This window comes from Furipterus horrens, unplaced genomic scaffold (genome assembly GCF_987537825.1).
Source record: "Furipterus horrens unplaced genomic scaffold, mFurHor1.1.pri manual_scaffold_4, whole genome shotgun sequence".
Lineage (NCBI taxonomy): Eukaryota > Metazoa > Chordata > Mammalia > Chiroptera > Furipteridae > Furipterus > Furipterus horrens.
Window position 1 is genome coordinate 75,492,016 of NW_028327174.1, and position 12,523 is coordinate 75,504,538.

The 12,523-nt window shown below is 36.8% G+C and overlaps 1 pseudogene; it reads left to right on the forward strand.

Annotated features, from left to right (window-relative positions):
• The first annotated feature begins 275 nt into the window (after positions 1-275).
• LOC150012245 (HORMA domain-containing protein 1 pseudogene) lies at positions 276-9,181 on the forward strand (annotated as a pseudogene).
• Positions 9,182-12,523: the final 3,342 nt, after the last annotated feature.

Below are 12,523 nucleotides of genomic sequence, written 5' to 3' on the forward strand. Positions count from 1 at the left end.
ATAAAAATTCATGTTCGAACTGAACCTTCATTGTACTCACATGACAGAAATGTAGTAAGTTTGACCCTACTCCCCTTCAGTAGGATTGTGGCTAAATTCTGGAAGTTTATCTACTATCTCTACTATAGACTTGATGTGTCTTCACAAAATTTCTATGTCGAAACCATTCCCATATGATGGTATTTGGAGGTGATGGGATTAGATCACGAGGGCGGAGCTCTCATGAATAGAATTAGAGCACTTATCAGAGACTCCATTGGAAACACCTGCGAATCATGAATGCCAGAAAGGCCCCAAGGGCTGTAAGAGGTCTGATGATGATCACCATTCTAAACCTCCTCATCAATGGCGCAGATCTGGAAACCACTGGCCCCAAGAATATGGCCTGGTGGGCTATTGCAGGCCCAGTCTAACCCGCCAGGAGGGCCCGATTACTGAGGGCAGGTGTGTGGGTGTGAACTGTGCATGCTCCATCCTGCTTCCTCGGCGTTGAGGTGCCTGAGTCCGTTAGAGGCCTGGGTGGTGCAAGAACAGGATGGCCAAAGGTAGGGGCCTATGGGGTCCACACAAACTTGCCAGGGTCCATACATTTTTTAAAAAGGAGAAGAGAAAGACAAGGAAAGGAGAAGGAGTGAGAACCTGCAGAGCTCGGTTTTGCTTTCCGCCATATGGGAACACAGTCAGATGGCGGTTCTGGAACCACAAAGCTGACCCTCCCGAGACACTGAATCTGCCTGCACCTTCGTCTTGGATTTCCGAGTCTCTGGAAATGTAAGAAAGAATTTTCTTTCACTTTTAGGTCACACAGTGTGTGGTATTTTTGTTACAGCATCCCCAAGGAGCGAAGACGGTCCCTTTAGAGAGAGGGCCTGAGTGTGCAGGCATCCGCTTAGTTGGCCGTCGTCTCGTCCGGCCCACAGAGGTCTGCGTTAAACATGGTTTACTCCTATCTGCCCGGCCATGGCGGGTTTGGACCTGCAGTTCTCTGTTTTCTAATGATATTTGTTACTCCCAATTCTGGGACATCCCTGTTTTCTTCAGCCTACCTTTCTCTACTATTTTGTTTGTGTTTCAAATGCTCTTCCTTTCCCCAATGTGACTACTAAGCTTTTACAAACCGAAGCTAACTGCCTCCTTTTTGGCTTTGCTTTCCACTCCCTCACTGAGCCCTGAGCAGCCCAAACACATGAATAGAAGGTCCGGGGAAGGCAGTGTGTGTTAGTCAAAAGCAGGAGCTGAGCAGAGGGCAAAGGAGGAAATTAATAAGGAAGAAATTCTTTACTATTTCAAAAATATTATTCTATCCCTTAAAACTTGCATGATATATACTGGGGATTTAGGCATACACTGGCCCATGTGTACTGTATAGCAGGAGCCATGATGCTATTATGTCACATAACACTTTTCAGAGCCCATGAGCATGAGTAGCATGTGCAACAAAGCAGAGAGGCCTCCAAGCATTTATAGTAATGCCAAATAGTGACAGTATTTATGAATTTCCATCTAAATACATTAAATTCAGTGCTATTTGTTCTGGGCTAATATTCTAGATAGTGTCAAAGAGGTGGCTTTTTAGATATCCATAATCTGATATGGAATTCAAACATTTCATTTTTAAACCAATGTCCAAACTGGTGTATTGTAAAATATTTGTCCGTTAACCACAAGTTGAAAAGATTCTGATGCTCAATATTGCTATCTAATCAGCTATCTAAAATTGGTGATGATGGTAATGACAATAATTCTTGTACTGGGTTGGTCAAATTATTTGGCCAAAATGGCAATACAAAGAGACTTGGAAACACTCTCTGGGCTCCAAAATTCTGAAAAGTCAGGAGGAAACATTTTATTTGAAAGAAAATTATTTTTCAATATAGAACCACTTTTCCAAAAATTATATTTATGTGATGATATGGTTTCCCTGGCTGGCGTGGCTCAGCTGGTTTAGCGCCAGCTTGTGAACCAAAGGGTCATGGGTTCAATTCTCAAATCACCTGCCTGGGTTTCGGGCCAGGTCTCCAGTTGGTGGTGCATGAGAAGCAGCCACACATTGATGTTTCTCTCTTCCTCTTTCTCCCTCCCTTCCCCTCTAAAAATAAATAAAAAAATATTTTTAAAAAGGTATGGTTGATAATCAGAATGGCTTGCTATGATGATAATGATGATGATGATGATGTTGATGATACTTCTTGAGAACAGGCTATGGTATTTCCAGCTTCTATTAAAGTGACTTGCATATAGTAGGTGCTAAAAAAACTTGTGTGGAAAGGAATAAATGAAAAATACTAGTAACTATATAATTACAATATAATAATTAGGCGTAAATCTCTACTCCTTTTTTTAGGCAATATACCTGTTGAAAGTCAGGTGTTCAAACACAGATTTCACCAATTCTGAGACTTATAGACAGAAACACACACATACCTCACAAATATATTACAAATCCAGCTCACTCTGGAAACCTAATATTGGTGCTGTGCACAAATTCCTCTCCCTCTCCAAAGAAGCCCAACAAGAATTCTCAAACTACTTAACTCACTGTGAATGTCCCAGGGATAAAGCCTTAGTGGACTTTCTTCTCTGTTTGCACGGTTTTTTGGTCTGTTTGTTTGTTTAGCTGGCCTACTTGAAATACTGTTAAGAAACTTAGGAAATCCATAATTATTAACAGAGAGTTTTATGTTTTTATTTTTGGTTATAGCAAAGGGACTTTAAAATTTGACCTATGAAGGACTCTGAATATGGGATGATTAATATTTTATAAAAGCAAAGATCAAATTGAGAAGCAAAGAAATTCATTACCCTTTCTAAAATAAAATCACTAATGTGCAAATGAGAAAGGTCATTGTGTTTGATACTTGCATTATGCATAAAAAGATGAAACTTCTTTTGAAGTGTTTATTATAATAACTTGTCATGGGGCTGAGTTATGAAATCACTGTGTATAATTAAAATGCTACATCTCTAAGTCCTGTAGTAACACACTAGTGGTTTTATACAGCCGAGGACACACCCTTTGCTATTTGTGAGCAGACCTGACGTTTAGAGGAGAAAAGGGAATTAGTTGTTTATGTACCAGATGAGTAACCTCATAATTAAACATAATTGCTGTCAGCTGACAACTCAGTATGACTTGGTTTCTTCCTATCTAATAAAAGATTATTTCATGGGCTTTATGCTGTGAATGTTAATGCAGAGTTTATAAAGGGAGCGTAAAGTGATATAGTAACCTGATATGTGGATTTAGTCAAAAGACATGAATTCACATTTTGACTTCCTTCTTTCACCTTCTGGTACAACTGGGCAGATTTCAATTTCCCTGGGCCACCAGTTTCTCATCTTTAAGTGGTGGAAATAATACCTACTCACCGCTCACAAAACAGTTTTTCAGGCTAAAGTATAAATAACTAAATAAATGTGTAAAGTGACATAAAATACTAATTAAGCTTCAAAAATCATAATTTTCACTATTGAAAGGGATGAGTAAGAGTGAGATTTTTTACAAATTACCCTTTATGCCTCTATGCATGATAGTTATGTGTGCTATTTTTTAATGTTTTTTAAGTAATTATTTGGACTAATTTTATTTTTTTATTGATTATTTTATTTGGTTCAGTTAATAGGTTGCCACATTACTTAGTGAGTCTAAAATTGAGCATCTTGTCTATATATCCGAAACAGGTAATGGGTAATAATGATCACCTTAAGGATAGCATATTTGCTTGAGAGAGAATATTACATTGATTCTCTGACTTGAGTGAAAGATTCCTTCTACAGAAAATGCTTGACACTTTCTTCCACTCTTCCTTTTTTCTCTTTATAACTATCATATTTCAGATCCACAAGAAATAGTTTATAGTTATATTGAGGACAATAATCTCCAAATATTATTTGTTTAATTATTTAAATTATTTCTATACTTAAGAAGATGTGGAATTGTTTTAATAGAATAATTTTCTATGTATTTTAATAGAAATAACCCCCTACCTGCAGTTTAAGCATGACTAGATTATTTAATGAAGTATCTGGAGAAAGTGAATTCAGCATTCCTGGGTTACCAGCTGTGTAACCTTGGGGGAGTTAGCTGGCCTCTCTGTCAGTTTTCTCAACCATAAAAATAAGAGGAATAATAATACTTAATCTAGTCACACAGATTTATGTTGGAGATCAGATAATGCTTACACAATGTGGTTCAAAGATATGCTATGAAGTGTTAATATTATTTATCCATTTTTATATTAACGAATATCTTTACCACACTAGAAACATTATTTATCTATATTTTCATATGTAGATGCTCCCCTTTTTGAAATGCCTTTGTTAAAAAAGATAAAGTCTACTAATTTTTGGCCCTCCCTTTTGTTTCCTTCGTTCTATTCTCCTCCTCTCTATAGCTCTTCAGTGTAGCTGTTTGCATTATTTGATGTTCGATCTTCTCTCTTCACTTCTTATACTAGTTAAGTATTGGGATTTTTCTGAAATTCCTGAGTTTATCTGGCCATGACTGCTTCCTGAATTATATTCCTCATTGTGGAAAATTGTAACCTCACACAATCACTCATGCCAGAAATATTTTCTCTTAACATCTGCATTCAATAGATTACAGAGATTTGTTAAATTTACCACTCAAAACTTTCTCAAATCTCTCTATAGACACTGTCTTTGTTCAAGTCTCTCTTACTCACACTGTTAAAATAGCCTCTAAATTATCATGTCTTCAATCCCACCTCAACTCAAATGGATCCTCCACAATTTTGTTCAAGTGATCTTTCTAAAATGCCTCTTGGACTTCATTTTGCCTTGGCTGGTTAATTTTTTGACTGGATCCTGTATTCTGCGGTACAAAGTACAAACTTCATATGATGGCAAACCTTCTTCCTACTGTTTCAGCCTATGCACTTCCCTCCAGGCAGACAGACCTGTTGGGATTTATCAGAATAGAGTGTGAATTCCCAAACACTGTACCTTTGTATGTGCTGGTTCTCGGAAGCGGTCCTTCCTTCGCCCTCGTCGTCGGAGAAGACGCTCAGCTCAGTCCCAGCTTCCTCTCTGGACCTGCACCTGCGCCAACAGGCTCCGTGAGAACTGCATCCTTTGTGGTTTCACAGAACCCTTTACATTCCAGGACTGCAGCCTCTAAGAAGATCCTATTAAAGTTTTATTTGTTTCGTTTGTTTTATATTTTTCTTCCTCACTAGGTGAGCTTATTCTTTTTCTACCGAAGAATAAAAATGCTTGTTAAATGTTTACTGAGAGAATGAATTAATGATAATGCAGTTTAGTCTTTTGTTTCTTATCAGCTTCGAAATAATAAGAAAAGGAGGAGACAAGGAAAATCTCAGAAAATGGGAATACTTCGAGGAATTAGTGATAAGCTGCCAACAACCTTATATCAGAAAGAAACCTCTTTCCCTGTTTGTTTTGTGTCTCAAAAGAGATTCTTTTCATGTTGTTTGGGACAAGTTAGGGCCTACCCTCTGTTTCTCTGTTTTGTTTTCTGAAGGATATATGTAGCTATCACTGTGTAATGAAAAATATATCACCATAAGTTTTTCTGAGGTTTCAGATTAGTAAATGGCTTTCTTTTTATGGGAGCATTAAAAAGTAGTGATTCTGATAAACAATACTTATCTTTTGAACAATAGATTTCCTTTGTATCTCTAATTTAAGACCTTGTGGGTAAATTTATAGATGTTACCAACATTAGATAAGAACGTATTTTTAAAAATGTATATGTAATACTTTTTCATTTACGCTAGGTTATTTACCTGTGACCTTATATTATTTAAGACTAAAAACAAACATCGGAGCAATAAATTAATAAGATTCGAAGGTAGCACGTTGTTGTCAGAGAACCCTGAAGTTCGACGGTATGATCATGTTCCAAAGCCCACGATCCATCATGACAGGGAGCTAGAGTGTCATATTGTCATGGCAACAGGATGTCTTCTTAGGTTTGAATGTGTTTGTGTTGTAGATCTATAACTTTAAAGGCTTATTCAAAGCTTTTAAAGCAGAATTTGTATTGCTTTCATGGTTCACGGTGTATACTAAAAATTCTCAGCTATTTTGCCAATGGTAATTGGAGTGCTCTTTACTTTTGTTCTTTTTGTCTCCAAGGTGAGGCATCACCGGACTAAAATGGTTATGCCTTAGCATTTTTGTTTTGCCATTCAATATAGAACTGTAGGGGTAAAGATCTTTCTCCCTGTATTTGATATACAAAAACTGTGGATTGAGGTTTTTGGATATTTGGATAAGAATATTTTATATATATTTTCACTCAGGCAATAATGATGAAAAGCAAATGGCTCTTTTAACCTGCTGAGTATTATGAACTTAATAAGCTTAATGTGTTGTTCCAAAAAGCCAAAATCTCATAACACTGTCAATTCTTTCTGCATGGGAAAGACACTTCTCTTGCCCAGAGATTCTCTGCAAACAGTGAAAAAAAAAAAATGATCAATGGTCCTGTTCACTGCTTAGGAGAATGTCCTTGACATCCTTCACATCACAGCACAGTGCTAACAGCTAAGATCTCATGTTGAATCAGGGGAGCAGGAACCCTAAAGGGTGAGCAGGAGAGACTAGGGGAGAATGGTAGGGTTGGTGCAAGATAGAGATGGAGGTAGAGGTGCGAGAGAGAGAGAGAGAGAGAGAGAGAGAGACTCAATTTATTATTGCTTTCTTTGTAATTGTTAACCCCTTAGAGATGGAAAATTTCCACATCAATATGCACTGTATTATTCCCTCCAATGAGGCAAATTGTTTTTGTAAGTTAGCTTTTTCTTTAAAGATGCATACAGATGAAGGTTATGGAGAGAATGTGAAATAGAAAAGGCACTTTGTGATGGTATTAATACTGAATTAAGAGGAAATACATCTGCAGATTAAAAAAATATAATAACTAAACTAGAAACTCAGACCTACAAGGTCCTATTTCTTCCTATTACCAATTATTTGTCTTAGTGTATACATGTATGAGTGATGAAAAAATGAGAAGCAAGACAGTCAATAGGTTTTTGAAGCAGACCTCAGGTGTTTTTGTTTTACTATTTTTGTAGTTGTTTGATTTATTTTTCTGCTTCTTCCTGAATATGAAATAGATTAGAGCAGTTAAAATCTTGGAGTTCTTATGCTCACTTATCTACTATCAGTTTTTCTAGAAATATGATAACTTGCATAAAGTGAGATTTATAACTTTAGAAAAACTCAATTTGTGGGTCTAACTGTAATTAGTATTCATAACTCATATAGTTCTAAGCTGTACACTTTGGGAAAGAAAATGAAGAGTGCTGTGTTAGATAATAATAGAGAAACAACCCTTTATTTGGTTAGCAAAAATTAATTTTTACTTCTATTGCTGGAAAACTGACTAGGCTTCTAACATCCTTGGTGATGATATAGTATGCCTATTGCAGAAAGATAAGCAATACCATTTTAATACCACATCAAGCCAGATGTTCAGGGCATGATTTGCTCCAGGTTCTGGGTAGAGATTAGACATTTTTATTGTAGGCTGCTCAAGCCTGGAATCATATATGAGTATTATAGACATGCAGTAGATCCCAGTGAATTGAAATAGTGAAGACTTGTTGTAAACTTCCAGCTTGTCCTAAGAATATTGCTTTTGATGCTGGAAAGTTTTTTTCATGTGTTTCTGTTGGTAATGAGTCATAAAATTAAGTCAACATCCTTAGAACATTTTTCAGAGAACCAGGAGTTTACTTAAAAGTGTTTTGAAAAAAGTGTCATTCTTTGTAAAGTACAGCTGGGAGCCTCTCTATCCCCCGCCGTCCCCCCTCCCCCCAAAACTCACACTGCAGGAACGCTAAGCTCAGACTTTTTCAAGGGACAGAGAATTGTCACCAGAAAAAGAGCACTGTTTCACTTCTTTAGAGACTGTGTTTGTGAGGAATATTTAATGAAGATGTGGTTGGTTGAATTGTGCCCCCATCCTCCTCTCCATAAAGATACCTCCATTGCAAATTCTTGAAACCAATTCATATTACCTTATTTGGAAATATCGTTTTTCTGTGGATATGCTTAAGGATCTTGAGATCAGCTCATCCTGGATTATGCAGCTGAGCCTGAAGTCCAGTGACAACTGTCTATGTAAAAGAAAGACGGAGATTTGAGTCAAACAGAAGAAAAGAAAGTGACGTGATCTTCAGATTTGGTGCCTGGCCATGTCCTGCAGGCTGCATGAGGAGACGGCTCAGCACAGTGATAATGATGGCTCTCACCCCAAAGCCACACAACTCAGTTTCTCCCATTAGGTCTCTAGCACCTTTTGAGCTACTGTTCCTTCACTAGAGCTCAGGATCTTTGTGTCAGAATTCTGAGAAAAGATAAAAATAGCCCAAGATCTATACAGTTAGTGAAGTAGATACTAGGATGCTACGATGCTTTTAGGGATGATTGTTCTAGTTTTATACAACAACTCAGACGATCCTCAGACAATTTCAACATGTTACCAACTTCAATTCAAGTGCATCAGTAATGGACCACTCATAGAATTTATAACTAAAGGCCAAAGCAGTGAATCTGGTCTGTCATCTATGGACACCAAGAAAGCAAGTATTCCCATTTGCAAGGTTTACATTCTGATGCAAAATCTGGGACCTTTACCTAATGATGTTTGTTTGACTATGAAACATTTTTACTGTGATGAAGTTGCACCCCAGCTTACCAGCCTCCTGGTTTTAAGGATGGTGACTGTGAAGGAGTGATATTTGAAGAGAAGTCTATGTACCAGATATGGGAGAAGTCTCAACACCTCTTCACACCTTCTGAGTAAAAGTGACCACTGAAAAAGAACAAATTGAAAATATTTATTCAGCTATGTTATCATTGAAACAATAAGAAACACCACTTCAAAAAAATTCCCATGAACAAAGATGATCTAGAAGATGAACAAGAGCATTATACAAGTAATCATTTTTGACATTGAAACTAAAATGGCAGAGCAGAAACTAAATCTGCATTTTTTGAACTGGGACAACCAAGTTTAGCTTGTGAGGAAGATGAAATTATGATGTCTAAAGAAAGTCCAGATCTTTCCATTTCTCATTCTCAGACTGAGCAGTCAGTCAATAAAACTTCTGAACTTGATGTGTCTGAAAGCTAAACCAGATGTGAAAATTTCTTTCAGAATGTTGGTTATATGAGGGACAGGTAAGGAAAGAAATATAGTGGTTTACAGATCTGCATATTGAGAGAAACCGTCCCGCAAGTACCGCATTTGAGGCTGATTTAGCTGAGATCCTGGGCTTCAAAGCAGTCCCTTAATGGGATGAGTTGTCAGGACTTCTGGGAGGATGAGTGTATTCTGCACATGAAAGGAATTTTATTATAATGGCCAGAAGGCATACCGTAGTCAATTATTTAAAAAAGGGTTGTCACCAAGTTTTTCCCTACCTGTATGTGCATGCTGGTCTTCACATCAAGATTTGGAATCTAATTTTCCTCCTGTTAAATCTGGACTATCCCAAGTGACCAGCTTCATCAGTAATATATAGCTGAAATTATATGTGGGTATTTCCAATGTTAGTTCGTAGGAAACCTTATTTCTTCTATCTGGGCCTTCTGCAAACCCTGTGCTTGAGACACTCCCTCTTGGAACCTAGTGTCCATACTGAGAACTCAAGCCACATAGAATGCCCACAGTTGATAGCCCTAACTGAGCTTCCTGCCCACAGTCAGCATCTACTGCCAGCCATGTGTGTAAGTCATCCGGGACATTCAGCCTAGTGACATCTTCAGATGATTGCCTGCAGCTCTTGAAAGACCCCCAAGTGAGAACTACCAGCCATGCCCAGGCAACAAACAGAACCAGGGGAGAAAGTAATAAACTATTTTGAGCCCCCGTGTTTTGGGATGGTTTGCTATATTGCAACAGACACTGGGAAATACCATCTTACATGTGAGGAGATCTAATGACATTAAGTAACTTGTTGGGAGTAACAGAATAAGTCACAGAGCCTAGACTTTTAAGTCATATTTCATTCCCCAATGTTCCCTCTTGCCAGTATATTTTATCTCTTCCCACTGCTAATATATTAGACACCTGCTATGTGACCTTGATCTAGCCTGATTCTTCATGTGTGAAATGAGAGATGGTGAACTGGGGGGAAAAAAGAGATGGTAGATTTTTTAAAATGGCAACTCTTTAGAGAGAATTTTTGATTGTCAATTCAATGCATATATTTTTAATGCTACAATGAGCCAGGCCCTGGACTAGGTAAATAAATAATTGTTCTTTCCTTTAAGAATTTCACAGTATAGAATCCTATATTGATATAGGATGGTGATAGTTGTATTCCTTAAGTTAAAGGCTAAGTTGCTTTACCAATGGGATCCCCAAATATAATTATTCAAATACAACGTAATTCCATTTTTTCAAACATAATAGCCCAGCCAGTCACAGCTGGTGAGGCAGATCTGCTCCAGGAGGGGTTAGGGAACTTTCCCACAAGTTCCTCCACCTTCAAAGATAGTGTGCTGTCTGTGTAGTTGAAGCTGGGTCACCACCCACCCATGGAAGGTGATAAAAATGCCAAATGATGTACATCAATTTTATTTTAATTAAGTGAAGAGAGAGTTTCCATTAACCTCACATTCCTATTGTGATTTTAGTCCTATGACCACACTTAGTTGCAATGGGTGGTGGGTGAGGGGCTGAGAAATATTTCCTCAAGCTGGGCAGCCTTATGTTCAGTTACGATTATATTATTATGGACAAAGGAGAGAAAGATGGTAGGAAATAACTAACAGTTGTACATAGGTAAGAAATATTAGCATAAATATTATCATATCAATATTTTCATTCTTAAAATTTATGTGGAGAGCAGCCATAAATGCTGCTGGATAATTAAGATACGCTTTGCCTAATATCTAAAAAGTGAGTTGATCTTGTCTTACAGTAAGTGTAAAAGTGTTGAGGTTATTTTTGGCCACTTCTAACAACTTGTTTTTAAAAATCTTTTGACCTCTAAGGATTTGTGTATGTAGAAATGAGTACCTAAAATTTCTTAAATTCTGTTAATGAAAGATAGGATCACAGAGCATTTTTCTTCTTAGGTCTCTGACCTTTATTTGCTTGCTCTGAGGCTTCATGTCCTGGGGAAACCTCTTCCCCTAATTACTGAAAGACCGAGAACCATATTGTGCTCTATTGACTTGTTTTTTTAGCAAAGCACTTGACTCAGCATATTTTTAATATCTAATAAATTCAATCTTATTGAAATCTGCCGATAGTGGATATCCTTTATATATTTAGCTTAAAAAGGTGTTTTTAAATAAAATTCTACTGATTCTGACATCATAGGCAGTACATTGGCAAGGTCTTAGATGATTTATTTAATAACATATAGGGTTCTACCCTATCCAGTGTTGTATCTACACAGATAGGGAATCTATATATGCATATCCATACTATTCAGATGATACCAGATATGGATTTACAGATGCAATATATTTTTATATAAAGATGTCAAATGCCTTGACAGTCTTTTGGGCTGAATCCAATAAATCTAGTCTAGGACTGCAACTTTTTCCCCTAAATCACCTTTTCTTCCTCTCCCCCAAAAAAGGATAATGAGATTTTGAAATATGGCTAAAAAACAATTGACAAACAAAACTGTAATGTGGGTGAAATTTTAAAAAATTAATGGAGGTACAATATTTCAAACCCATGTGAGATATTAAGATGGAAAGGGAGGTTGCAGTTGTTTGTTTGTCTACTTTAATTGGTTTATGAGTGAAATTTTGATTTCCTGTGTTTAAGCTTAGAGTAAAGCACATGGTGAAGAGACAAAGAGGACCGATAGCACTGAGTATGTTTATGCCACAACAGAGATTTGGTGGGAGGTAGAAAAAAGTGTTTTCATTGCTGTGAGAATGAGGGACTAAGCTTACTCTACATGGTTCCAAGGATACAAAAAGGAAACTAAATGGGGATGTGGGTGCAGATTTAGCCTTCATTTAAAGGGGAACTTAGTAACGGAACTGTCCTGCCCTGAGATAAAATGAGTCTTTCAACGGAGTAATCAATTCCTCATTTGGGGAATTTTCAATAACAGGCTAGACCATTATTGGCAAATATATTATTTTAGGAGTTCAGCTATTATACAGACGATAAGGCAAAATAATAGGTGACCTGCTTTCCAATACTCTGACATATACATATTTTGTAAGATTTTTCTGGAGATTGAGATAATATACATGGAAGTACTTTGAAAAACATGTTTTTGGGTAAAAAGTTTATTTTAGGTATTTAAGTTTCATAATAATTTAAATTCCAGGTTGATACAGAAACAAATTATATAAACATAAATTTTATGAAAAAATAGCTGAAATTAGAATTTAATATTAATCAAGCCTGTGAGAGAGCTTTAATTTTTTTAGGTAGAAGAAATAATGAAAGAAAGTGTTGATAGTCTTACACAATTTAAGAAAAAAAGCCTTCTAAATTCTTTTAATGAGATGTACTAAAGTGAAAGTAACAGAAAACAGAAAACTA